Source organism: Paralichthys olivaceus, chromosome 23 (genome assembly GCF_024713975.1).
Source record: "Paralichthys olivaceus isolate ysfri-2021 chromosome 23, ASM2471397v2, whole genome shotgun sequence".
Classification (NCBI taxonomy): Eukaryota; Metazoa; Chordata; class Actinopteri; order Pleuronectiformes; family Paralichthyidae; genus Paralichthys; species Paralichthys olivaceus.
The window spans coordinates 11,425,705-11,450,620 of NC_091115.1; the positions used below are offsets into that span (position 1 = coordinate 11,425,705).

The 24,916-nt window shown below is 40.5% G+C and overlaps 1 protein-coding gene across 1 annotated transcript in view; it reads right to left on the reverse strand.

Annotated features, from left to right (window-relative positions):
* tafa5a (TAFA chemokine like family member 5a) overlaps positions 1-24,916 on the reverse strand; it is a 205,997-nt gene that overhangs the window by 137,367 nt on the left and 43,714 nt on the right. Inside the window, exon 4 of the transcript XR_011240186.1 lies at positions 20,976-21,078. The gene's annotated coding sequence lies outside the window, so the exon portion shown is untranslated. The remainder of the gene's footprint in view (positions 1-20,975; positions 21,079-24,916) is intronic.

Here is a 24,916-nt window from a genome sequence, read left to right on the forward strand (position 1 = left end):
TGAATTTGAAGTTTCATGCTTGAACAAATAATAGAGCAATAAAGGAAACCAAGAGTAAGAACCACTGACTGCTTCCAAATTGAACACAACAACCAAATAAAAAGGAAGCAATCAAGCTTTTGCCATACAAGCTTTTCAAACTCGTAATTCGGGCTAGGACCTGTGGATCATTATTCAGAAGTTGATTCGTGAAACTGACTGCAGTGTAAATATTTTATACAGTGACCTTTAATCAGTTGCCTCTTTTGTGAAGTTTCTGAAATGTTCCTTTGTGTCCTGCACATAATGATTTGTGATTTTGTTTTGTTTCTAGTGATTACGTTCATCGAAGAGGTTATGTTTTCACCCATGTCCGGGTATTTGGTTATTTTGAAACCAATACTGTGCAAAAACTCTTACGGATTAACACAAAACATGGTGGAAGGATGTGGTATGGGTCAGAGAAGAACCCATTCAATTAATTTGGATCCAGATTGGGGTTGGATAAAGGATATTTTTTATTGCTTTCTCAACACAGGGTTAGGTTTTTTTCTTTTCTTTTTTTGACATTTTCCCATTTCGAATACTGTATTAATAATGTATAAATGAAAAATAAATAATATATAAATAAATATTAAATCAAATAATAAAATATAAAGGGTTCTGTTGAAATAGGACAATAAAATAAAATAAATATCGTTCACTATACTCTGTAAAACTGTTTATTCAAATGTAAGAATAATGGAATAACATTTGACTGTGAGGGTTGAGTTTAAATATTTCTTAAATCATTTCATGGTTCATTTATGTGACACTATTCATATAATTGCTTCTTTTCATAATGAAAGACACAATTACACACATATTGAACCCGTTGGGACTGAACTTCAGTTCTCATCTCCGTTTTCATGCCTCTCTTATTGATAAGCCTCCCACTGCAGCTCTGAACTGATTATTGGTATCACTCAATACCACGTCTCATTGATTTTGCAAGGACTTAACAAGTCGGTGAAACCTTAAGGCAAAGGACAGGAGGAAGAAGAGCGTTAGAAGTGTTACATGACGAAATCAAAGCAGGAAACTGACTTGATTCAACACTTATTCCTTTAGCTATGCTTGTAGTAGAAGCAAGTATATCCAAGACCCTCGATTGGTGTAAATGATTTATATGGAGAAGCGCCCCTGTAACACTTTGCCTGGTGGGGGGTTTCACAGCATGTCAGGTGGTCATGGTATTTACTGTGAGCCTAACAAGCTGTGTCCCACTAACTGATAACTTCACTTAAAATCTCACTGCGACAGGACTTCAGAGATGTTGGTACATTTGCTCACACACTGCAGCTCCTAATTAAAGTGGTGGATGACAATGAGCAGCGGGGGGGTTTAACAGTCAGGGTGTCCTGCATTTACAAGGCGAATGTCCGAACAAGGTGAATCTGAGCTCCTAGACTACATCGACACTACTACATTTTATTTTGAAAATGGCGTTTTCAAACTTAGACAATCTCCGTCAACACAAGCATTTCAGTTTCGTTTTTAACCTCCATCCACACTAACAAATGCGTTTCATGTGACCACTCACATACACTGGGCATACAGTACATGTGCCAGTGTAAAAAAGAAGTATTCGGTTGTTGGTTGCAGAAAGAGCTAAGCTACAAATGAGTATACATATGAAACATATAACTACAACGTGTAGCTTTGTAAAATTCCGAATTTATCTGCACAACAGCTGTTTGCAAAGACAACAGGCTCAATGACAGTTGTAATTGATTAGTCATGTTCTACACTGGTAGCCGAGGCTAATCTGTTTGTCTTGTTTTGTTCCCGAAGGGAGTCATGTGATAGGAGCCTGACGAATCACTGAAGGCGGCGTTGACGTGACTGAAAACACCGAATCAGAGTGTCTACATCATCCTCTCCAAACATTTTCGTTTATGCCTGTCCAGACCTAGGGCCCAGTCACACATGCACAAATGTGGAATAATCCGCTCCACAGATTGGAAATGAACGAGAGGTGAAGGTTCACTACTGAAAACATCTGCGTACGTGAGCCCGGGCCCTAAAACACCACCCTGGAGTTTTCAACATAAAGCAGGGCCAAGCAGCATTTCCAAACTTTTCACATTTTAGCAGCTCTGAAACTCCAGAGTAGCATGAACACCAGGCTAACTGTAGCAAAGTTGATTCGTTTCAAATAAAGATGAGGTTGTGAATGTATATAATGCCAGGCTCCTGTCTACTGAGGCACAGTATTGTTTTTACGCTGAATGGCACATTTCGACACAAAACTGAAAAATATTGGCATATTTGAAGAATCAAGAAGCAGCTGGAAAATGTTGCGTTTTTCTTTTCTTATTTGATAAATATGTTAAATAACATGTATCATATGAGCCTAGCAGCAGCGGCCTTAGTGTCAGTAATAGAAAACCTGGTGTGGTGCTTCTCCCTCTCTGCGCCACACCGAGCGCCTCAGTGTCAGACCTGACCTTTCTCTTTTTCTCCCTCTCTTCCTTGCCTTTGATCCGTCCAGACACAAGCTACTTCCTCTTCATTGGGCCACCAAGGAGAGCTTTGAACTTAGCTTGCCACTCAGTGATTTAAGCGTACAAAGTCTTCTCCACAGCAGGCCATCTCTTACTGTCATGGATTAAGAGAAAGGAAGGGGGTTACCAAGAAGCCTTTTCAACTCTCGGAATATCTGTAGGATAGAGGTTCACCATGCAGAGCAAGGAAGAAAGAGTGTGTGGACGTAATGCTGGATGTGAACAGCTTCATAGAGGCAGCCAGTTAATTGCAGCTGATAACGTGTCAGCATGATCGGAGCATTTTTCATTTTGGCCTCCAGCAACATTATCTTCTCATTTTGGCTTTCAATGAAAACAACATTAGTTTGACATAAAAAGCTTTGGAATACAGATAAGTCTGTATATAAATATAAATTAATGTAAAGGTATTATGACCTTGTCTCTTCTGTCAGCGAGCTGATGTTCTGGTTTTAATAATAAATGAAATGAAAACATATATTACAAAAACGCCAAGTAAGACGATGAATTGAGTATATATATATATATATATATATATATATAATGTGAGTATATATATTTATGTGTATATACACACACAGTGGATGTCAATATTCTGTCTATATCTATGGATTAAATGTATGTTGTTGCCTGATCTCTCTGGTGTTGACATAGGGAATGAAAACATATTAAATCATTGATGCGCTCTCCCATTACAATACAGTATTTCCCATCAGTCTCCTCCTCTGATAAACAACCTGAACAACCTGGTGTCATATATTTGTGCAATTTATTACTGTGTTGCTGTGTGATGCCTTCAGATGGTTCATGAGGCCAACGCCATCATTTAAGTCCACTACTCGATATCCTGCTTCAATCTGAGTAAAATACATGGTTTGGCAGGTAATGCGTCACTGTGTTCATGACGTGGAATTGACACATAACTTCTCCACTCTTCAAGCTGCCACAGCAGCAGTGACAGAACATCCAGCGATGAGATGATATGATGATGTACTGTTATTACCCTCTCTTCTAATAGAGATGTGTGACTACAATCAAAGCACATTCCATTCCAGCACCTTTCTGCTGACATCTCTGATTACCTCGGATCCCGCAGGGAACGAACACAGACGTTCAATGTGAGCGCACATGCACGTGTGCGTCTTCTCCCACATGTGGAGAGTAATCCAATCCTGATATTGCACATGATGATATTTAAAATGATGATTGCATGCACGAGATAAATGGCCTGACCCCTACCTACTCGCCAGCCCATCTTGCATCGTGGGTGTCCAGATGACCAGAGTGCATGTGTAGGGTCAACTCCTCGCAGGCTGTGTTCTCCGCTCCCCAGTGAATTAACATTTCAGCACAGCAGACTTGACTAGTGGAAACAGAGCTAAGGGATAATATGCCTTCCAACAGCAGGGACGAGTGTTGATCCTAAGTACACAACATGGTGGGAACAGAGTGCCCCACCTGTTCCAAACACCCATGTCTTTGTTGTCATTTACAAATGGATAACAGGTGCATCTGCTTGTGTCGCCTCTTGACTTGGCACTTTGCCGAGAGCGAGCAGAAAATTAAATAGAGGAGAGTTAGTTACAAAACCACACATACAAATGAATCAACAATATGGAAGCAGTGTTGTTTCCTTAACGCAGGCCTGCGTGTAACGATGCAAAAAGACACATCGATAAAACATCGTCTGGCTGCACTTGGCTCATTACATCTTCTGGTTTCCTTTCTCATCAGATTTTTATATTTAATGCTCAAGAACTATCAAACAACTCTGCAACTTCTATTGTACTTCTGTCGTTCCCTGGGAGAGGGATCCATCACTTACGATTCCCTCAGGTTTTTTTTTTTTTTGTTTATCCTCACTCTAGTGGATTAAGGGCAGAGGATGTTGCACCTTGTTAAGCCTGGTGAGTCAAAATTATGATTCATGAAATATGGGCTGTACAAATAAAGTTAGATTTTGTTGTGGAGCACACAACTCAAACCGGATACAAAAATGGCAAAACTACATGTAAATGAGATTTTGTGTTATTACAAAAAGCATTTATAGATGTTTTAAACAGCATTGACAAATCATCTTCTCAAATTGTTAATTGTTTGATGTTTTGGAAAATATACCAATGTCTAATTCTAATATTTGCATTTTCATATTTCGATGATTGACACCACTCTCCTGTCTGTCCTGTCTGAAGCTAGAGCCAAGAAGTTGTTAGCTAAGCTTAGTTAAGCTTAGTGCAAATACTGGGAATCAGCTAAATCTCAGTCTTCAAAAAACGAAAGGCAGACTTTTTATTTGTATTTGGACATAGCAAGGCCAGCTGCAGGTAAAGTTAATTGGAGGTTGCCTGGTGAAAAACTGCTGCTGGTAATGAAGTAACAAAATAATGAGCTCAAAGAGTGTGGTGATAATTCTCTTTGCAATTATCGCTGCAGTGTGAGCAATTATTCTTTAATAGAAATCAAACTAAAAAGCTTTTTATCTTTCAAAGTGAACTTTCATTCAAGAGAGACACACTCCCCAACCCTTGGTTTAAAAAAATAAAAATCACAGCTCGTGTGCTTTTCTGCAGAGGTTTGCTGAACTTCAGCATCACAACATGTGTCCAAGGACTTTATCTGTATTTGCTCTGGGCTGTTTGTCTGTCACCTGCCTCTGACCCCCATCATGCTCGATCATAGATTATAACCATAGTGATGAACCAGGTGCTCCAGATTGGAGTGTCTCCTTCTTTGCTGCCTCCTCAAGATTTGACCTTGTCCCTTATTTTACAAAAGTAAACAGACTTCATCTGTGCATCTTTCTGTCCCACTGATCTCTGAACGCATTTGAATTCCTATCGGTGAATTGCTTCTCTACGCCAACTGCATACGTCTCCTGCGTGTCCCTCCTTCTGCCTCAGTATTTCTCCTCCCAGATCCGAGCTAAGTAGGATTTCACAGAGCATACATCGCAGCTGGGGTGCTGCAGGTAGCTCATTTGCATAGATTGTTGGAGAATGGTAATTGAATGGGGGGGGGGGGGGGGGGGGGGGGGGGGGGGGGGGCTATCAGAGATCATGTCAGAAATCATCTTTGTAGTGAATATTGCTGCAGTCATGGCAGATGAAAGAAGTTTTATTATCCCATTAAGGCGCCTATGTAGCGGCGACCGCTTCCTCTCGATGCCGTGTTTTACTGGGGGGAGGAACGTTTTTAATAGGATCCCAACAATGACAATTATCTGCAGGCGATTCCCTTTCTTCTGAACAAGTCCCATTAATTGCATTTACAGACTCTGAAATGAAGTATGGAGAATGCTTTAAGTCAACGACTCCCAAACTAATTTGCATGGTAATGAATATATTTCTCTGGGAATGTGAAACGATCCCACATGAGCTTTTTGGAAGCAGTGTTATGAGATACTTGGAAATAGAAGTCTGGGAATAGGTGGTGAGCATGAAACAAGGCTCTAATCAAAGCCATTGTGTGTATATTTCCCATTGGTTTAAATACGCCAGGCTCAGTCTGAAGCCTGTAAAAGGGGCAGTTTATAGAAGGGAAACTGTGCCTCCTTACAGAAGCTTTACTGACGGATATTGTTCTGGCCATAATAAGACCGAGTCTCTGTGAAAACAAATCCTTTTCTGAAAACATGATTGATTTCTAAATGGGTTTGGAACTTTCAGAATTAGATCATAAACAAATACATGGCTAAGGAGGATTCACATGTGGAGCAGAGGAGGAGGAAGTGCTTTTTCTATTTCATTTTCCTAACATGCTTTGGGCTGTTTGGCAATCTGCTCGCTAATCATCCATATTCGATCAGGAGCAGCCACCTCCCAGATCAATCCCAGAGCAGGAGGCAGCGGGCTAATCTCTTCCTAAGCCTTTCCTCCAGTCGTCACTTTCGCCCCGGCCTTCATCTCCAATCGGAGCCAACTTTTAACACCCCTGACCACCATGCTTACTCATTCTTTCACTCTCTTTTCCATCCTGCTTTTCCAACTCTGATGGCTCCCCGCTCTATCTCAACTCTTTCCACCACCACCACTCGTTCCCTTCAGACTCTTTTCCATTCGGTTGCTTTCAGCTCTCCCCTCCCACATTTTAATATCCTAACTTCAGTCTCCGCTCCCAGCACCCTGTCCCCGGCCTCTACTTTCGCACCCTTTCATTTGTTTTTTCTTGTCAAACCACAGGCCCAGTCTCTCGGCCAGACTCTCCCCCCCAGTCTCTCTGGGGGTCTCTCTAACTCATGGACTTCAGTCTCCTTGGCTTGGCTCACTCCTTCTACTTTCTCTCTTTCATCTTTCCCCCTCCTCAACCTTATGACTAAGGAATAGAGGAGAAGCATGAAGGGCAGAAATCAGTATTCTCTTGGAAAAAAACCCACACACACACAAATTGACAGGCTCCAATCCTCTGGGCGACTTTATGGATTCGCAGCGCAGCGTTGAGCAAGAGGCTCGTGCAGCCATGCGAGACAAGCCACTAGAAGGCTAAATATAAAATAACCCTGAAAGAGATCCAGGGATATGGGATATGCGTCTGCGCTATCTAACAATCTCAGTTGGCTAGAATAGCAATATACAATAAACTCAGGGGATGAAAACACGCAGGAGGAATTGGTGGTTTGCTCAATATTTCTTGTTTATGTGTACAACGTGGCAAAGATTGGACTGTGGGAACATTTACTTGTGATTTCCTCTTGTAGTGCAGTAAAACCTAGCGTTGCCAAGGCCCAACCTGTTTGTGTACTGTATGAAAATTGGTTAACAGACTAACAAAAGGTGAATTCATGGTGAAACGGTCTGCGTCGCAATACGGTCGAGTGCGGCATAAATTGTCCGGCTCCCAGATGACCAAATGAAAATCTGGTTTAATCCAGGGGACGAGCGGTGCCACGTTGGAGCCTGTGTGTGTGTATTAGCAGTGTAATGTGAAGAGGCGGACGGGGGATCACGAGGGAATCGCTCCATAATCTTATCCACCATTCACAATACCTTTCTCACTCAGTCCATAATACCCCCAGATGGGTTTTACTGCCCAGACTCCGTGCTAGCCAGTGAGCTCAAAGACACAAAGTCCCATTCCGATGAAAAATGCCCAACTGCAAGCAATGCCGCAGCGACGCGCACACACACACAAAACACACACAAGTAAACAACAAAGTGTCTATGTCTGGCAGGGGAGTAATTAGAGAGGTTTCAGTTGGTGAGTTGCGCTGTTGGCATATCAGTGTATAGAACAGAGGTGCCGTTTTCTCTCAAATTACCTGCCAATGCCTCTTTCTCTCAACCACACACACACACAATGCACCCACAAATGCAGACAATGGATGGGAGTAAATGAGTGAAAGAGGAAGAACGTCTGGAGATCACAGCTAAAGCAGGAAGGACACGCAAAGTCAAAACTTGTGTATGTGATATCCAAAGGAATGACAAGAGATTAAGCGGATGGCGGAAAGAGAGAAAGCGAATAAAGGAGCCTCGCGGCCCGCTGTTTATTTTCTTTCTTGTAATTACTGGAATGATTAATGGCTGCTATCAGGAGTTCTCATGGCACGACAGCCAATCGCACCAAAGCTGTGAAGTTTGTTGGAGACGTTAACTTTTGTCATGCCTGGATTATTTGACATTCATGTTGCGTCCCTCCAGAAATCACAGTGCTGCCTTAACTGTGAGCACCTTGTGACCATGCAGGAAGGATATGCTCTGCGTAATAGCTGGATGTTTCAGAGATGCACGCAGAGAATAAGATTGTAAAATGGGCTAATTTTAGTGTGGGAAGAGTCTGATGTTACCGTTTGACTCCGTAATGCCAGCAAAGGCAGTTTGCTTGCTGCGAAATTGGTTAAAGTGAGTGCTGTGGTGAGTCACCAAGCTGAAATGTACTGTATGTTCTCCAAAAGCTGAGCATTCACCTTTTATTTGTAGTCACCCTGTCATCAATTTCTCTCATGTAAATGTCATCCTGCGTCAAAGAAAATGGGGAGTAACTAAGTGTAATAAAGTATAGCAATCACTAACTGTCAAGATACTGTATGTCCAGCACACAACTCCTGTGTGTCTTTTTTTATTCTTCCATTTTCTAGAATGTGAATTCTAAATTAATTAATGATTTCTTAGAATTAATTCTAAAAATGTTATATGTTAATTTGTGAGCTTTACAAGTGTATCTACACCCATTATATATCATTTCAGATTTACAAATCATTTTTTAGTATTTCTCCACATTGTCAATTCAGGCTTTCCAAACACAAAAATTATATATATATATATTAAGGTTCATATATATTAACTCCAATTCAACACAGAGCAGTGATTAGGAACAAACACAAATTCACATTTGCTAGTTTTGGCACTTTATCAATCAACCAATCAAATTTGTATATTGTAGAGCTCATATACACAAAGCACAATTCGCATCACAGGGCTTCACAGTCAGAAATAAAAATTATGTTATTTGTAAATTGCCAAAATATAAGCTTTTTAATGGAATATGAGCAATTATGATCAGTGTATTGTGTCAGTAAGAATTTACTTGAAATCATCCAGCTAAAGTCATCATTTTTATTACAGTGCAATAAACCTGCACATTTTATGAATATCACAATAACAATAAACTTCCCTTAACCATTCATAATGCACAGTGAAGGAGAGCGAGACACTGTGGCTGCAGTCTCCTTCACTCGGTTACTGCCTCTTCAACTAAACCAAGTGCTGTGTAGCTCGTCTCCACACCAGACCAGGGGTATGAGATCTGATCATTACATGTCGTTACTCAAGAAAACCTAAATAATCAGGATCAAATTAGACACTAGTAGGTGTTAGTGTAGTTCACAAAATAAAAATGAGCCAGCTCAGTCTCTCTTGCTCAGTAACGTGTTCTCTTTCATGCACCTTCAACAACTCTAGTGCAGAAAGTTTCTCTTTCTTTTCTCCTGGTTGTAAAGTTTATTTCTTTAGCATTGGACAGCTTGCGTTGCACTTAATTTTGCATCACCATAGACATCAATGTTATCGCCATAGATTTAGTATTGTCATATTAAATAATTAGAAGCGTGTTGGTTGTCATCGCTATGACATTTGCAGAAGCGAGTGCTCATGGAAACCCACTGTGCCGATTATCTTTTCCTCGTTCAAAAACATAAAGTGCAACATGGTTTCAGATCCATAAGACAACAGCAGCTTATTTACGCAGGTTCAGTCTGTGCACAGAGGTAAACACTGTCAAGTATGATCAGTGCACAGAGGATCTGTCAGTCCTGCTCAATATTGCAGCCTTGCACATGGTAAACAATACTGAAGATACAGCTCCCATGTCATTAGTTTTCCTTTAAGACCTTGCAGACCACTGAGGATTATCTGCTTTTAACTCCAAGCCAACAGAAGAGCTTGCCACACTTTTTCTGTTTCATTTATTTCTACCTGCCCCTCACTCTGCTCCCATCTTTTTTTTTGTTTTATCTAATTACTACCTTATTTATTTTCCTCCCTGGAAACATCTTTAAATTTGTCAGCCTCCTAATTGCTCTGTCTCCTTTTTGTTTTTTAAATATCGAACAGATGTTGGATCGGACGGCGCAGAGAAGTAAACAGTCCGTCAATGCACAAAACTGACACCTGTACATGAAAGGAGATGATGGCATGAATAAAACATGGCACAATTGGGCTGAAATGCAAAACGTATTGTCATGGATTAGTCATTATTCATTTTCAGATGCCACCAAATCCAACAGAGTGGTTTATTCAAACACAATTACTGAAACAGATTCTCATGCTTCCTGCACATTCATTGTTTTCATTAGATAAAATACATGCGTTGCCAGAGAGACGCGTGGTCTCAGGTTCATTTCAGTTTAAGACGTTTAATTTGGTAACAATCGGTCCATTCAGCAGCAACACCTCATTTTTCTTGAGTATGCATGCATGGGATTACTACATGGATCTACTGGGCACAGGCCCAGGGGGTGAGATGAATCAGTGCTCCACGTGTAAAATGAGATCGAAATGACCATAAAGAGACGCAAAACAGCTGCGAAGACGAACACTACGACGACAAAAAGATGCAAAACGACCACAAAGAGACGCAAAACAGCCAGCGATGATTGGGTAGTGATTTTATGTCTCATTCAGTCTGGGTGTCATTGATCTATTTAGGGGTCGCGGAGGGCCAGTGGTCATAAAGGGTCCATTTGGTTTTGAGTTTGTGACTCTGTTGGGGTATTTTTTTTTACATTTTAAGCTGAACAAATGCATTGTTGTGGTGCCAACTGTGCCACATTTATATCTAAAGTCCAAAATTTGATGTAAAGTATTTGTGTGAGCCGCTTTAACTTCACATCTAGATAAACCAGAGCTTCCTGTGCTATATTCTTTTTGCCAAAACTGGCCCAGAAATGGTGCATGTTAACCAGGCCACATCTGCTGCATCATATGTGGACCACTTCAGGCTCATATGCAGATAAACCAGTGCTGCTGTGCCAGATTTATACCCAATACCGTTCAACAATATTCAGGAAATATTTGCTATGTTAAATGTGGGCTATGTCAGGCAAACTTTACGTTCAGTCTATATTTGCCAGAAGTGGCCCAAATAAGTTCTTGTTTACAACAGGGTAACGTTTGCTGCATCATATATGGGCCAATTGTGGTTGACAGCCCATCAGCCTTTGTTGACCTAGCACGGATCCCAGTGGCCATTTCAGGCCCTACTTTGTTTTGTGCTATTTGGCCAATATTCCCCATTTACCACATTAGCCACTTCCAGTTCACATCCAAGTTACTCCTTGCCTAGAGCACTGCATGTTTGCCCACATCTGTTATATATATTTGGACCCCATTTGCTGTTTTACTTCTAGGCTCACATTCATTTGTCCTGGCCACGAGGAGGCCAGAAGTGAGGCACCATTGCCTGGAGTGGCCCACATTTGTACGCTATCCGGGTGTGGCAAATTTATAATTTCAATCTGGCTGGCAGCCTCAACTTTTAAGGTACAGCAAAAACATGATTGATTTGTTCATTCAACATTGCTGTCATATATCTAATGAACCAACTAGTTCAATCATGGAGCCAGTGGCCTACATTGCCATTGGGTATGTACAATTCTTTTTTTTTTGTCCTCATTTCCTTTCTTCTGGTAGTTGCTGCATTTCAATACCGATTCCCAAAGGCAGGGTTTTGTCTCAACACTGTCACCTCGCTTGTTTGTTTACACTGCGATGCAGAGAACTTGAGGTGAGGTCTGTCATGCACGTTTCACCATCAGATGCAAGCTTCGGCAGGTTAGCACAGTTAATGTGACAGGCTTGTACATGAGTGTGTGTCCCCAGGTGAGGCTCTAGCCTTTCTGAATCTATAGGTGGACAGTTGATAGTTGATTCTTCTTACACCTGACTTGGCCTTTTGATTGAGGGTGCCTGAGTTTATTTATGTGTGTGCAGTGCAGCCATCACTAGATGTGCGTGTGTATACCTGACAGCAAACCGGTGTACTTTCTTTTCTGTGGCTGTGTGTATCTGACTGTGTGGTTTTGTGCATGCCTGTCATACTGAGGGTGGCTCTGGGTGTGAAGGGGGACAGTCTCGATGCTGACAGCCCACGGAGGGAGCCGCTCAGAGGGCAAATATTCCAAAGGTGTAAAGCTTCATGCTGGCAATGTGGAGTGAAGGGCTGGAGCTGTCAGGTGTTTCTCTTTTTGCCTATCTGTCTTTTTCCGCCCTTCACTGCTCCCTCTCTAATTTTGTCTCCACATCTCCGTCTCTTTCTGCTCGTCACCTTGCGTGTCTCAAATCGACAACGAGGGCTGCCTCTCCAATTCTGTCCGTTTTCCGGGAAGAAGTTGCACATGAAATATTTCTGACGAGTAAAAGAGGGAAACCTGATAATTCGTCACACTCCTAATCTTTTGAAATTCTTTTAAACACAGTGTAATAACCGGGTGATGTTGAATAAAGCTTTTCCACCAATATGTTGGAAAAACATCCTGAAATTAAAGCTGGCAGTCAGCAGCGACGCTGTCATTTCACATCCAAAATAATAAGAGTGTGTCACTGTCGAAATACTTGAAGAGCTTACTCCGAAAAGCCTTTCCTCAGCCAGGAACCCAAAGTGGCAGGAAAAATATAATGTCATTACTCTCCTGGGCAGAGCTCAAAGGAAGGAATGCTTTTTTTTTTGAGCTTGCCCCATTCACTGAAATGATATTTGAATTCTTTTCACACTGTAACTTATTTAAACGACATATAAAGCTTTCTTACTCATTTCCCAAGTCATTATTAGTCATATCTGTGGAAGCAATGTCTGTACAACATTTGATATTTGTGCAACTAACAACCTATGAGAAAGAATACATTGCTAGTTCTTTTATCTGACAATAAACATTATGTGTATATATATATATACACACACACACACACACATATATGCATCAACAGAGGTGATGCATAGAGGTATACAACTCAGCTGGTTTATTGCCTCTATGGTCATTGGAAATAAACTGATACTACATTAGGGACCACATAGGCCAAAATGTAGGTGACACTATCACTGCTGCAAAAATTGTTTGACCTAAATTGCTTCTTTTTTGGGTAATTACATTAATTCATTGACCCAATGAGCACACATGCAAAAACAAATAGGGCCGATTTATTCCTTAGCAACACTTAAATCATCTTTTAAAGCTATTTTTTTTTTCCTACAATCCAATAATCCACTGTGATTCATGTTCAAGTTGCCAAATGATTCATGTTTTCATCAGGAGATGGAAGCGTCGTCCTACAGGTGCAGTTACTCGAATTGGATTGATAAAGAGGATTCTGATTAGTGATTGGTTCATCCGTGGGTATACGTGAGAGGACTGGTAGCTTTAAGCTCACTCGATTAAAAGAAATTACACTTGTTCCTTTTAGATTCAAGCTGATTTAATATTGAAGGGAAGCAGGAAAATATTTGAATGGACAGGAGCCGGGAGGCTGAGAGGGAGTGATGAATGAAAGTCTAATGAAATATGACAGGCTCCACATCAGGTTATCGTGGATTATCTAACGTTTATAAGATGTTGTCAGAGCCAAAGTGTACTTGTATGAGCTAAATATGATTTCAATGGCGAGTAGAGGCGACATAAAGAGAGAGAGAGAGAGAGAGAGAGAGAGAGAGAGAGAGAGAGAGAGAGAGAGAGATAAGCTGCCTGGCCTCAGAGGCAGTGGCTGTTTTTTGGCAGAGAAGAACCACCAGCAGCCATCATTGCTGAGAATGATGTGCCAGAAGATGACTGGGCCAGTGAAGTGCCAATGCTAATAGACAACCACTCACTGTGCTGATAGGATTTTTTGTCTGTGTTCTATTTTATTATGTCCCATGCATGTCAGATTTTATGGCAATGCTTAAAATAGCGGCAGAGTGGGCCGGCCCAAATGTGTGCAGAGCTCATTGGTTCTTTGTCAAAGGATGCAGGTGGGCACAGGAAAGTCATGTTGAAAAAGCAAAAGCAAAAAAAAAATAACAGGCTACGTGTTTCTCTCAGACATTTATAGGGATGCGTGTTAGAGCCTTTCATTGAGTGTTCACAACTGATTTTGTGACATGTGATGGGAATTGGTGCAGAATGGAGGCTGGTGGGAGGATTTGGAATGAGAGAGAGAGAGAGAGAGAGAGAGAGAGAGAAAACATTCTATGTGTGTTGTGAAAAATCAAAGGATCAGAGATGTGTGCAGTCTTCAAAAACAGACGTGTATACGAGCCACAGAAGGATTCTCTGTGTTTCTAAATGTCCAGCTATGGAATAACCATCCACATCTACTAATGATCACTTATTGGCACCACTATAGTCACGATATTGTGGTACTGCACATGAAAGCATACCGAAACATTTCCCCATAGGTAAATAATTAGTCTATGTTATCTTATAGAGTTGTTGGCTTTGCAGTGTACATGCAAAGCCCCATTTTCAGACAAATACAAAATGTAGGCTCAAACACTACATTTGCTATTAATGCTTGTGCAGCCTCTTTTCTCTACAATGTAATCCTCACCCGTACATGTCTCTGCCCTTATTCAAGCTTAATCCTATTCAATCTTGACCCAAACCCAAATTCTGAACTGAAATGAACCTTAAACCTTACAGCCGCACTAATATTCTTAATACAAACAAACAATCAAATGACTGTATGTAATTTTAAGGCTCATTTATGCTTAACATTAGATAGGAATATGCAAATATTGGAAAACTATTGGAAAATGGACTAAACATGTGAAACGGAGCAGAATCCCTGAAGACGTGGGAGGCAGAGAAGCCAATAGTTCAAGTGATCGGACATGAGGAGGAAATTACAACAATGGCACCGATGGCTTCTAAACAACGTTTCCACGTTGGATGTTTGTTAGAAACTCTCAGCTCTGCACTTCTCTCTTGCTAATTCTGCATAATAATTTGACAATGAAAATATATGTTACAATTACGTTCACAGCTTGTTCTGTTGCCCCAAGTGGTCAAAAAAATGTATTATTGCTGCTTTAATCGAAGTCTACGATTAATCATTATCCAATTTGTGGATGTCAAGTTTGGATCTCTTTGCTATAGGAATAAAAAGCGGATGCATACACACACACAAACACTCCACGATCCACTCTCACGCACTGAGGTGGACCACAGGCAAACAGCAGGGAAGTCACAGAGTAATGGGACAATCAATCACCCGTGGCTGCGTGCTGCTGCATGGTTTTAGTCAGAGACCCACCCATGGAGACACTAAGGCAGCTGGCTGGAAGAACGCAACCAGAAGGTACTGATTTAGAGACCAAAGGTGATGGCTGGTGGGTGGGAGGAGAAGGAGTTGCTGCTGTCACCATATGTATAAAAGTATTTATACAGTGTATGGTACAGGTCAAGACATTAATTCATACAAATGTAAATTTGAATAGAAGAAAATGTGTTAACATTTAAAGATAGTTATTGAGTATTTCTCCTATTATTTTGTGCTCTATCAATTATTTATATCAACCCAAATAAGACTGTCTCGTCAGTGTCACTGATTTCTAAATGGAGGTTTTAATAAATAACTGAAAACCAGTCTACAAAGGAATCAAATTATATAATGAACCCTCACTTGAACAATAAATTAAAAAGACATGCGAGAAAAAAACTTTTTATTTCTGCTTCAACAGACCAAGATGACTTGATTTGGGTTTTGTTCTTGGTTTTAAAAACTTTTTAAAAGCCCATTTGATATAAACTGACTTCATCTGGAATCTAACATTCAATTGTGATCATCGAGTGTGGCCTGTTTTCCACGAACATCTGACAAGACAAATAATAAAATCTTAATATCGTCACTCTGAGATGACGATGTAAATACAGCAGCTGGTGCAACACAAACAAAACTTTACTAAAACTGAGGAAAGTATAATAATAAATAGATGTTTTTGTTCAGCCGGTACAATTAGTCGGATGATAGCACTTCTTGGTGGTTTACTTTCTGTTTAAGTGGTCAATGTCTCTGTGACCTAATGAACAAGTTCTCTGAAGTTTTACATGAGATTGTCCTTTCAAATTTTGCCCAAACATCTCATGTCTGCCTCGAGGGAATTGCTTCAAATTATCACCAGTTGACACTTACACTTTAAGATCAATTGATTAGATTTCAGTGACCAAAGCCGAGGGTCACAGTGACCTCATGTGCAAAAACATGCATGTAGACTGAAACTGCCCTGGTTGGCGGAGGCATACAACTGCACTTTTCTATTTGTATAGTATTCAGTAGATTTATCTTTTCTGATTTCAAATCCTGTTATAACTGCTCATAGTAAAAACAGAAACATTGCATTTAGTCCGGCACTAAAAACACAGACATACAAACAACCTCCAACCTCAATCAAATCAAACACACACATGCTGCCATGAAAAAAGGTAAATCTGATCTTTTCAGAAGCTGATATGCCTTCATTCAATTCAATCTAAAGCTCACTGAGACCTGCGTGATGGAGACGTGGGCAAATCACCAAGGAAAATGAAATTAAACTAGATTTAATAGAGCTGTATCAGGCCATGAGGAGACCTATCATGAAATCAACTCCCCATCCATCGACCAAATGGAGACATGTGTTCAGCAAAGACATGGCCCACAGATATAATTAAGAGGAATCAAGGAGAAAAAAATAGAATCTGTATAAACACATACACACACACACACACACACACACACACACACACACAGAGCGAGACATTAGAAAACAAAGACAAACGTCAGCGTATTTCAAAAAGAAAACTGTGAAACTTGGAATATAGCAAACGCACTACACACGTAGCAAAACAAGCACAGTTTAAAGGTCATGACAAATTGGAGGAACACACTGCACTAGCACATACAGTACATGCACATTCATGCAGCGCACACAGGCACACACGCACACATGGCTCTCGCACAACTGATCCCAACTCCTTAAACATTCATGCCACGAACAGACAGATCGATTCCCAACCCTGGGGATTCAATAGTAACCACATTAATCCACCACTGGGCACAGTCGGTGTGTCTACCAGACAGGCACTCAGTCAGCCACTCTGCTGCTTGAGATCACCATTGGTTATAGAGGGAGTTTGAGGGAGGTGGACGAGAGGTGGGGATGAATGAACGACTGGAAGGCTCGCTAAAATGTCACTGTGCTCACTCTGCCTGCCCTTTGCATAGATGCCTGGTAGTGTGCACCAAATCAAACTACTGCATGAGGCAAAGTTCAGGCAACCGTGTGTTTTCTGTGTGCAACCGTCCCATAAAGGAAAACAACAGCATCACTCATTTCAAATAGACACAAATATGCTCGAGCAGCCTCAGCGATTGTGACTTCTGTCGACAAAACTGTGTTTAGTGAAGAACGTTTTCCTACCAACAGTCAGCTTTTAGTTCCTGATAGAACATTAATCATATCGTGGTGCCTGGTCGGAGACAGGTTTCATTTTTGAAATGGTGTCTTGCAGAGTTTGGAGGACTGAGTTACTGTAAATGCTGTGTAAAGCTAAATAGCATTGTAACTTGATTGTCACGTGAGAACCCCCTTCAATTCTAGGACCATCTATGGCAGGAGACTAGGACAACACATTGGACAGAAACCCCCTAACGACCCCATGCTGCAGGTTTTCTGAAGGTTAGAACTTCAGAACCCATTTTCAGGCACGACCTGTAGGTAAAACCTGGAAAATTGGATATGGAGTTAACCCAGAGTTTGCTTTTCACACATGAACAATGCAGCGAGAGGCAGGAAGTGGCTTATTAACTCCACTGCATAGATTAGGTGATTTTCTTTAAAACCAGTGACGGCTCTTCACACATTAAATTCTCCTAAGTTTCTACAAACTTTGTACAAGTAGGCCGGGTGAAGAAAGTTAGTTTTTTGACTGTTAAATATAAAAAATGGTTCCTGGCTTAAGTAAATCCTGAACAACACTGCATATTTTTCAAGATGCTATTTACTGAAGGGTTTTCTTGTTTTTCTTCTGTGGACTTGAGGGTTTGATTTATACAACAGCAACTCAACATGATGGCAATGATTTACTCATATTGCACAAGTTGATTTCATTGCATTTGCTAATGTTGTTGCATCCATCCAGACTTCATTGTTTTATTCTCTTTCATGTCTGGATGCATTGACTTAAATTAATAACATCAGACCAGACATCCTCTCTGCAAAGCTGCGTTCTAAATCATACAACCTGTCATTGTGTGTGTGTTTGTTTTTTATTCATTTCTATTTTTATACAATCTTACTTCAAAGCTGTTTGACTTAAATGCTCATTGTTGGTCATGACCTCAACTAAAATAAAATGTTTGATAATGATAATTTTGTGTCCCCTGCCTTTATCCACGACCCTCAAAGGATGAATGGATGGATAGAAAGCTGATAATGACCCGGGTAAAATTTCCACAATTTTAGTTGAATAAAACTTGACTGAAAATAAAAAGGAAACTAAAGACAGTTGGCTTTAAAATGTTCTTGAGTTGTGGAAAAACCGAACAGTTTTTTCACCCATTTGTACCTCGGAACTGTCCTGGACATCGTTTTCATCTGCTCACCCACTGTAATGCAATCATGCAGCTAATCCTTCAGAGGGGCTTCTGTGTGTGTGTGTGTGTGTGTGTGTGTGTGTGTGTATGCACCTGGTCGTCCCCTCACCTCTCTTCCAAATGAAAAGCAAATCTGTGGAGTTCACTCAAAGAAGAACAGTTTTAGCAACCATGCCAGAGTGCAGGCTGCTGGCAACCTCCTTAATGAACCCATTACAGCCAGCACTCATTTCCGTCACTGAACTCAAAGAAAGCCCACACTCCTGGAGAGCCCGATCCACTCTCTCAGCACTCATTTAGATCAAGTATATTTTCCCTGCTTGGCCCGGTGGCGGTTCAATTGCCTATAAACAATGAAAGGTGTGAAGCTGATGCACGAACCTGACACAAGCTGACTTAATGACTTTGGCTGGGATTATGCCTTCAATTGAATATACCATTAAAATATAAATATGTCATTATATAAGAGTGTAATTAAGCGCATCTAGAGGCTACATGATGATTACAAACATGATGTGAGTGGGTGAAACCAATTCAATTGGGTTTAATTGAATTAGATCAAAGTAAAGTAGTAGTTCCCTTAGATAAATGTTCTGCAGCATGAATTTGTGAATGAAGTTTCATCCCATCACTTGTTTTTCCTTATTTGATGTATTCCCTCCACTCTCCTCCATTGCTCCCCCCCCCCCCTATCGCTGCCCATCTCAAGTAGCCTCTGGAGATTTGACAAGCTTTTTTTGTTATTGATTCGAATTAAGGAGCTTCAAAACACAGACAAATGGATTTTGATCCTGGCATAAACCACATGCTTATGAAATGGGGCTGAAGACACAAGCAAAGCTACCGTTCGGGATGGATTACACTTTAAGATCATCAGCTTTACTGATATGCATGAGTGGACCTCAACTATGGTTGTATGGTTTAGTGTGTGTGTGTGTGTGTGTGTGTGTGTGTGTGTGTGTGTGAGGATTTGTGCTTGTGTGTGAATATCCGGCCTCTAGTGTCCTCCTTACAGCGAGGAGGCTTTGCCCTATGGCTTTCCAGGAAGACTAAAGTAACCTGGAGCATGCACAAGCACAGACACACAAAAACTCACATCTGTCAGTAATCCCCCTTAGCTTTCAAAAGCTTCTTTTCCTCCCACCGTCCACCTGCCTGCTTCTGTCTTTCCTTGGGGATCCTCACATTCTTAATTCATGCCATATGAAACATTTAGCAGAACAACTGCTCGGCACTGTTTCCATCCTTAATCGATGCGAGGAAGTAAAGCAAACAATGCATGATTCATAAATCATTTCCTTAACCGATTCAGGCAATCATAACCGCAGACAAAGCCACAGTCACGACAACAGCACTAATATGGAACTCCCTCCAAGGTAAGTAGCAGCTTTGCAGGTGTTTGTTGAGATTAGAATTCAGCTTTCATACTCGCGATGCCTTCCAACCACTTAAAAATTGGAATGAGTTATATGCCTGATGTATTAAATGCATGGTTTTGGTTTTTTTGAATAATGCGTAATAAACAACGGCAGTGTGCAGACTTTCAGAGAGTTTATTTCTTGTTTCTGGACCACCAAGAAAAGCTGATGAGTTCTGAAGGTTATTAACCACAGTAGCAGCGATCCACCACTTTGGTCCAGACTGAGATACTTCAACAACTGAAGGAGAAATTGCCATGAAAACATTCAGGGTCCCCAGCTTATTGTGACCTATGTTTGTTTGTTAATTCTCTATTTTGTTAATGATGAATCCTAATTATGGTGATCCAATGCCCCACCAAGTGACCACATCATGTTGGTCTCAGGATGAATTGTAATTATTTTCATTGTAATTGTTTTAAAAATCTGCTGTTTAGGGCTGAAGAATAAAGGATGGAAAATTAAAGAATATGTAGGTGCCAGGTTTTGAAATCCATGAAAAACTAGAAGGGCGCTTTAAGAGCACTCACCTCCTGCAATGCTGGCAACTTCATTACCATATTATATATGGTAAATGGATTGTATTCATGCATAAGGCTTTTCCAGCTTTACAGTAAAAATCACATTCACCCACTCACTCATACATTCATACAGTATTTCTATATGCTGCACTTTTCCTATTACACATCATTCATCAGCCATCAGGGGTAATTGGGATTTATTGTCTTGCCCAAGGGCACCTCGGAATGAGGGCAGGATGTACTGGGGACCGAAACACAGACCAACTGAAGTGGATGACCAACTTTACCTCCTGAGCCACAGCCACACACTGATATCGACATATAACCATGTATGGAGATCAGATACATAAAGACTTTTTCTACTAACTCGATTTCATCTGTCCGTAGATATGAGCACTCTACATATGCCTGATTTCTGCATAATTTGTTGGGGCATTCCCCAAAGTGTCAAAAAATTATATGATAACTTACGTGGAAAAAAGATCCAGCCCCTTTTTCAAATCTGCTACCAATGTTAATGGTGTCTTCCTTGGCCTATGCACCGCCCCTCCACCAAGTCTCAGGTATAGTAGGCCTGTGAACAAACACACAAACGGCAATGAAAACAGAGCCTCCTCAGTGGAGGTAATAATATCTCACTTTTGCAAGTTAGTTTTAATTTCAACTGATAGGTTGCAGTACAATGTTATGGGAGTGCAATGGCAAACTGATGGAACAGAAACTTTTCATCTAGCACCATCACTGGATCAACATTTTTCCAGTGGTGGTGGTTCACGACCACATGGAAAACTAATGACGTTCCCATCAGCCTCAGCTCTACTTCCCTTCTAATGTTAACATTTGTCATTTTGCACTTGTAAGCATGCTGACGTTGGCATTAAGGTCAAAGCGCTGGTGTGACTATACAGCCTCATACACTGAGCAGTAGGAGTGAACACAAGTGAGAAAATAATAGCACCCTAACAAATCATTGTTACGTCTGAGTGAACTTTCATGTTCAATTCAGCAATAACAAATACAACAAACTGCTCATGCCTCATAATCTTAGACTCCCTGATGAAACTTCACAATAAAAAGTCATTTTCCAACCATTAAAAACCCAGTTGTACACTGTGTTGTTTGTATATTTATTAGAATTTGTATTTTTTAAGTGGTAACAGCAGTAAAACAAAATAGGTAGCGCTTTGATATCAATTTAGAAAATATATAATAATAAAAAGAATAAATGCATTGGCTGTGTGGCTGTATTTTCATGGTTAAAATTCATTTGTTCTGTATTCTGCTAGAATGCAAATGCAGGTGGTGTTCTCCTGTTTGACAATTTGATGACTGCTGATGTTTTAAATTGTCATATATGGCTGATTCATGTGCATATAAAGTAAAAAAGAGCCACATTTGAAAAGTCAAAGAATTTAGTTGATGCCGTCCCCCAGGATTCCTATCATTGCAGGTTGGTGTGATTGGTTCCAGCCCAGCGCTGCCTGGGCCCATTTAGATAATATAATGGCCCGCAGTCTCGGGACTCATACATACAGATGCAAATGCAGCGTACGCACACATGCACACACAAACAGACACACACAGATAGGAGAAAGGGCCATATTTTCACACGCTGAAACACACTTCGACAGAAGGCACAAACCTGCCTCATCTGAACTCTAAAGGTGGATTTGAATGGATTGCTGTGAAGGAAGGAAGGCACGAGTAGCTGCCTCCTTCTGGTTTGACACTACACATGTTAAATACACTCTACAATAAGGTCCTTCAAGATTGACTCGCGATACAATCAGGCCAAGGCTTCACCTTTGGAACAGTTTGGTGTCATAAAAGTTTAAAAATATATACTTCTTCCTCCTCCGAGGGAAGTGAGGAAGTATTCTCTGTAGGAGGGTGAAAAGTATCACCGAGGTCTCATGAATCATTTTTAATCTTGTTAGGAGTTGTATAGGATGACCTTTCTCTTTGCGTCTATGTTTACTTGCCAGCCGCAGGGTCCATTGTGCAGTTTATAGGGCATGCAGCTACCTACACACTGTCATTCAAGGCTAAGGTCAGACGGAGTCATTTTTTAAACCGCTAGGTGTGAGACTGGCCAGTGTGCAGACACACTGTAGCAGCATGAAGCTGTGCTCACATACACTGAGCCACTGAAGAAGCATGGGATGGAATGAGGTGCTGCACCAGAATCTCTTGCACATCTTGCATTTGATCAAGAGGAAAAAAATAATGAATACAAGTCATAGTAGGTATCACACTTGTTCTATTTCTATAAATAATGTGGAATACGTTGAAGCTAGCTTGGTCTGAATTTTCCAAATAGTACAGTACTATGTGTCATGGCTCAATCGATGGTAATAAAGGTCCATAAGTAAGTCATCACCTGACTGTATATACAAATGGACGACATTTCTAATTCCACCCACTGCACAAAAATTTAGCCAAAATATCCCGAGTATGAGCACTGCTTACATCAATGACATCACTTGGAGTCTAAACAGTAGCATTTGGGGAAGGGAGCCATAGTAGTGTGTGCTACTGTCGTTTAATATTGTTTCCACGAAGAGGAAGTCCTCTAACGGTACAGTTAATCCAAAACCTAACCAAGTAATTTTTGAGCTTGAACCTTATCAGAGCACAAACTTATAGGTACAAGCGATCTGTTAGGTTTGAGGGATTAAATATATATTTAAAAAAATATTTAAATACATATATAAATACAAAAATCAGGACATAAATATAAATACAGAAATCTGATGTAAAATAAACTAAATCCAGGACTTCCTCTCTCCCACAATAAGATGACGAAAGACTTGTAAATAATTCACATTGAAAATCACCCAGTAAACTCTTCAGTTTCCCAGTGCATAAATAATATATGATATCTTTCTATATAACCAGTGAGTTACATTCTTGTCGTATCTTTACTACTTTACTTTAAACACCACTTAATGTACTAAATCATACATTTTACCCGTATTTTAAATAACCAGTAAGTAATGTATCACAAAAGGGCTGACTGACATGTCATAGGACTTTAACCCAAATCTATAAATAAATATGAAAAACCAAAACAAAACATTTCAACACAAGTTCAAATGGGAACCTCATGCAGCGAGGAAGTAAAATAGTCTTAGACGAGACAGCTCTGCAGCTGTGGGGTGAACTGGGTTATGTCTTGGTTTGAACCAAAGCTTGTTATATTGTGCATTCAGTAGAACAGTTTTCAGGATGTGAACGAGCGTCTGGAGCCGACATCTCACAATATAAGATGTGCACAGACTCATCCCCTACAAAGTGTGGATATGGAATTTTTTGCATGGGTCAGAAGCAATTGGCGAAGACATGTATCTTAAGACATTCCATATCCAATCATGTAATGGCAAGGAAGGCATTAAGAGTAATTAAGGTGGATGTAAAGGGATTTATTACATCTGTTAAGTACATGGAGGCACCATGTTCTCTAAGTGTGTGCATGATGGTGAAAGCCCTCACATCTTAGAGGGATTAAGTGCAGACTGTGTAGTTGAGAAACAAGTTGGCTCTAACAGCTTTTATAAAATCTATACACATTCACTGCTGTCACATATGCCTCAAACTGCCCGTCAGGGTGGGATCAAGAGAACCTTTGGTGCCAAATGGTGAGAATATAGTGCTTGAAATTCCAGGCTGAGTGGTTTGATTATAACTCAGGTGCATATATAGAAAATAAACATGTGGCACTTTAACTAAAACTGTCAACCAAAAATCATACAATCGCACCTGAGAGCCATTTTCCCACAGACAGAAGATTGCCTCTTGGTACAGCTTATGAAAAAAAAAATTTCTCTTCTGATTACTCTCAGGAGTCGAAGCTGTCTGAAAGTGGTTTGATTATAGCACTTGCACCGAAAGCTCCTCTTGTATAAAATTGGCTTTTAGCAAAATGTCAGATGTACAAATGCAGACATGCTAAATTGTCTTTGTTTATGTAATCAATGTGCTGTGTGTTCTGTGCAGTGGCATCTACATTGTCTATCTGAGAAAGTGGTGTTTGCATGTGTTTGCCTGCAAGACTGTGAGTCTGATTTTCTCGGAACGTCGAGCTGGTGCTGCTTTTAATTTCAATACACTGAAGTTGACTGCACGCCCACCCCAGGTATAAAAACATTATTGGTACTGTTTAGTTTACAAAGGTGGATTAGGGAAATCTGATGTTATTCCAATGGCACTTAAGTTTTTAATTTAGACCAAATCCCACTCTAGTGTGACTGTAAATGTTGTGGCCTTAAATGAAGGGAAATAATAAGATGGGTGACGGAAGACGACCACGCGCTGCTCTCGTTTCACTCACCTGTATTGGATGAGGAGCACGATCCCTCAAATGGGGCCAGAGGCATCACCAATAGATTTATAAGCAATTAATCTACATGAGC